The 4,458-nt window shown below is 46.1% G+C and overlaps 1 pseudogene across 1 annotated transcript; it reads right to left on the bottom strand.

Annotated features, from left to right (window-relative positions):
* Nucleotides 1-2,139: 2,139 nt before the first annotated feature.
* Nucleotides 2,140-3,558, bottom strand: LOC309656598 (E3 ubiquitin-protein ligase makorin-1 pseudogene; annotated as a pseudogene). Its single transcript has one exon. The product of its transcript is annotated as an E3 ubiquitin-protein ligase makorin-1 pseudogene (transcript).
* Nucleotides 3,559-4,458: the final 900 nt, after the last annotated feature.

Below are 4,458 nucleotides of genomic sequence, written 5' to 3'. Positions count from 1 at the left end.
TTTGCAGCCTATGTCTTCTCGATTCCGGTCTTCTCAGGTGAGAGGCCCAGTGGCGTGCCTGCTGGATTAAATGGTACCTCAATTTTTACTTTTTAATGCAGCTCCTTTCTGTTCTCATTGTTGGCTCTTACGACTTTACGTCTCACCAGCAGGTAGAGGGTACACAGTTCTCTAAAGCCCCTTTAGCATTTATTGTTTGTAGACTTTTTGCTGATGGTCAGTCGACTGGTGTGCGTTGAAACCTTTTTGTAGATTAGATTGCATGAGTCTAATACTTCCTGAGGTTGAGCTTTTATCCATTTTCCTGTTTTTTTTAAAGAGAGTGAGTAAAACTTCACTCTTCATACTATCTTCTTGAAAAATTGGCCTGTTTTGAATTGTTTTGTCCATTCCTTACCTCAGCACAATTTTTGAGGGCAGCTGTCCTTTATGGCCCCGAGTCCTTCTGAATGTTAATGACCATTAGCTGTGGGTGTAAAGTCGCTCTTGTGGGAAACGGCCACAAGGCGGCAGCATTTCTCCTTTTCAAATCTGGTTACTAATGCAACAGAGCCTTAATTGAAGTGGTGTTCTAGTTTGTAAACTAGAATGGAATGTGCCAGGAAAAAGCCCTTTAAGTTTATGTCTCATTACTTCTTTTTTTGGGGGGGAGGGAGGTTTAAAATTGTTTTATTTGGGAAAAGTGCGTCTTACAAAAGGGCTGCTGAAAAAGACAGAGACCCCTGCAAGAATTACTTGTTTTTGCTTAACGTGAAAGTATGAGTGGTATCCAAGGGATCAAAGCAGTAGATGGACAAATCAGGTTTATCTCCAAGTTACTTTCAGGAAATAGAGCAACAAAACGCAAATTTATATTTTCTGATCAAGGAATTCTTCTAACAATTTAACTTTAGCTTATCTCGTGGATTACCACCCCTCCGTCCCCTTTTAGTGGAAAAACATGACTTACTACTGCAAACCAATTACTCCACTACAGGAAACACCTTAGAACATAGTTTTGAATCACACCTGTCTAGCTGCAAAGCTCAGGGATGGCATGAGGCAAATACCCACACAAACGGACCCAACAACCCGACAACAAAACCCCTCAAATGAGGACAAAGGCTTGTCAAAAAGTGCCTGGACTAGAAAGTCTAGGAGATCATAAAACATTAAATACAACTGTGTAACTGAGACCCAATGTGTGTTAATACATGAGATAACCAGATAGTTGAACCTCTATGGCTAAGCCCATTTCCCTATTTATATAGACAGAGCTAGCCCTGCTCTATTAACAGCTACCAATATACTGCTTTGTTCTTTAAGATCTATTTGCCACACGAGGCTGAAACCAGTAAACTTGAGTTTTTCCACTAAGGCTACAGACACTGCATCTATGCAGGGATGAGAAGCTTGTTGCACACTCACACGTACCAAGTCTATCAGCCCTTGGGAGTCAACTTCCAACTCTGCATTTATTTTATTCCGCTATATCTTTATATGTGTTCTTTCACAATTTTCCTATCAGGCTAAACACAGTAAAAATCTCAACACAGTCGCACCTGGTTCTGGTTACCCAGCAGTAGTACTTGTGTGCAATTAAACAAGAGACGAAAACCACAGAACGAGTGCACAGGGTGGGGATTCCAGGGCAGGGAACAGATATAAAAACACAGATGTGCAGAATTCACCAGAAACCTCAAGCATCCGCCTAAGTCTATAGCAGAAGGCTACATGCCACAGTTCAGATCCTTCACCTATCACCCCAATTCTTGGACCCAAAAGCAGGGCCAATGCTGTTACTTTTGAACCTGGGGTCCTCAAAAATGAGTACTGGAAATCCGGAAATGCTACCCTTGAACTGTGTGAATCTGGCTGAAAACAGATGACGCAGCAAACCTACACTCTGTCTGACCGTTAAATTCATGTTACAAGAAAACTAACTTTAAGATTCATTGTGGAACTTTTTTAAACAGAGAAAACAACATACTCCTTGGGGAAAGGTGAGGGATTGAGAAGACAGGCCCTGGGTAAAAATTATTACGACAGCACCTGGACTTGAGAGGCCTGCCTAGAAGAGAACCACGGGCACTGCTGCCACCAGCGGGGAGGGCTGCCGTCTGAGGCTCAGCAGACCAGTTCACACGCCCAGCAAAGCTGCTATAGATCCAAGTCATAAAAATCTTCCAGCTCATCGTGAAACAAGTCCCACTCGTCTTCAGAGTCTGTCAGGTCGTCGTCCCCACCTGCAGCCAAAAGCACAAGCAACATCTCGCCCAGCTCAAAGGTGACAACCTCTTCTTCGTCGTTGTCAAAGGGGTTGCCGTTCTCTCTTTCCTCAATGAGCTCCCAGAAGTGGTTCCTTCGTTGGGCCCGCTATGTGCTTGATGTTCCCACTTTCTGTCTCTGTGGCTCCTCTCTACGGCATCAGGGTACGCATGCTTGTAAACGCAGTTCCCTCCAAATGGGCAGCTCCCACGTCCTTCTTCAAAATACCTGCACGCCTTGTTGCTCATTGCCTCCTTGTATTTCTGAATGAGTTTCTGCTTCTTTTCTTTCTCCTCCACCCAGTCCTCACTTGGAATGACAATGTTAGATGTGATCCGGCATTCTGGGCAGTACTTTATGGTCTTGCTCTCAAATTGCTTAGCACTCCTCCACTTGCGAATACACTTGAGACAGTAGGTGTGGTTGCAGTTGGAGAGGATTCCGAAGCGGCGCTCGCGGGGGTTGGCTTTCTCATAGACCACCTCCATGCAGATCCCACACACCATGTCCTTGCTGTGCTGCACAGCAAACGAGAGCTCCATGTCCTTCTCATGGGCCTCGATGCAAGATTTTATATGTTGTGATCTTTGGGCAGCATCCACTGGATGGAAGACCTGCAGCCCACACATATCACACGCGTCTCCATGGAGATACACACAGTTCTCCCCATATCGGCACTCTCCCACTGCAGCATAGGGGCAGATCTGCTTCTTTGTTTCCACTGCAATTTGCTCCTTCTCTGATTCTTCCTTGGTCACTGAGCCCTGCAGGGGTGCTTCAGTGGAGGAAGGGGCAGTACGGCCACAGTAGGGCTGCCCAGGAACAAACTCAATGGCGTTCACCCAGTCTTCTGAACGCGCTCCTACAGTTGAAAAGTTTGAATTTCTTGACTCAGCTTCGCCCATATGCATTTCACCAATCTGTCCAACTACTGATGAGAGACTTGAGGAAGCAGCAAGGGGTGACTTTGCAGTTAGATCTGTAGCAGTTGCAATGGCTTGCTGTGTTCATATTTGCAGCGGTCTCCGTACCCTCGCTGAAAATACTTGTACACTACACCATATGGACTGTCAGAGAGGTCACGTGAGTATCGACAGTTATCTCCTTCCTTACAAACCCCATGCATGAAATACCTGCAGGTGACCTGTTTGGTCCCGCCGCCGCCGCTGCCGTCGCTGTCACATCCCGTGCCCCCAGGGACGGGGAGGTGACTGTGGGGATAGGGGTGTGGGAGGCCGCTGCCACCGCCGCCCCTGCCGCTCCTGCTCCTGATGTTGTGGCTGTTGTTCCCGGAGCTGCAGCCTCCGCCATTACTGTTTATCCCACACAACATTGGCGCCGGAACTTCCGGGATCACATAATTCCGGTCCGGCTGAGGGGGGAGAAGGCGGCGAGGCGAGGGGTGGGAAGGGGAGGGACACTGAGGCGCCCGCTCACTCCCCTCTGGCCCGCGTCGCGTCTCTGAGCACTCTCGCCGCTCGAACTGCGGGCCGGAGCCCGAGCACCCCCTTCTCATTACTTCTTGTTCGTATTTTTAAGTAAATTTTAATTTTTTATCACAGCAAATTTGATTACAATATTTTGTTTGCTCTAGGTGTGCAAGATGTGGTTCTTTCACACATATACATATATCTATTCTTCTTCGTATCCTTTTCCCATGTAGGCTATGACACAATGTTGAGTAGTCTTCTCTTGGTATTCTGTAGGTCTTTGGTGATTCTGTATTTCACATGTGTTTGTATATCTCTGTTAACCCCAATACCGTAATGTATCCAATCCTCACACACCTTTCCATTTGGTGAACCATAAGTTTGTTTAATGAATCTGTGATTGCCTTTCTCTGTGGAAATATCTTCATTGGTATCAATTTTTTGGTAACACCTACAAGTGATAGGATAGGATATGTGTCTTTCGCTTTCTCACTTACTACAAGTTGCGTGATTACTTCTAGACTCATCTATGGTGCTGCAAATGGCCTTGTTTCATTTTTTCGCTAGCTAATATTCCATCTCTACATGTAGCAGTTCTTCTTTGTCCCCCCATCTGTTGGTGGACTTTTTGGTTACTTCCATATCTTGGCTATTGTAATACTGTGCAGTGCAGTTTTGCCTGCCTGTGTCTTTCCAGTTCTGTCTTCAGAGGGTATAGGTCCAGGAAGGGGCCTGCTGGATCATATGGTAGCTCAATATTTCCCTTTTAAAGGCACCTCCA

The sequence above is a fragment of the Balaenoptera physalus genome (genome assembly GCF_965194825.1).
Source record: "Balaenoptera physalus genome assembly, contig: SUPER_2_unloc_15, whole genome shotgun sequence".
Classification (NCBI taxonomy): domain Eukaryota; kingdom Metazoa; phylum Chordata; class Mammalia; order Artiodactyla; family Balaenopteridae; genus Balaenoptera; species Balaenoptera physalus.
The sequence above is the reverse complement of the archived record's forward strand: the minus strand, read 5'-3'. Positions and strand labels throughout refer to the sequence as shown.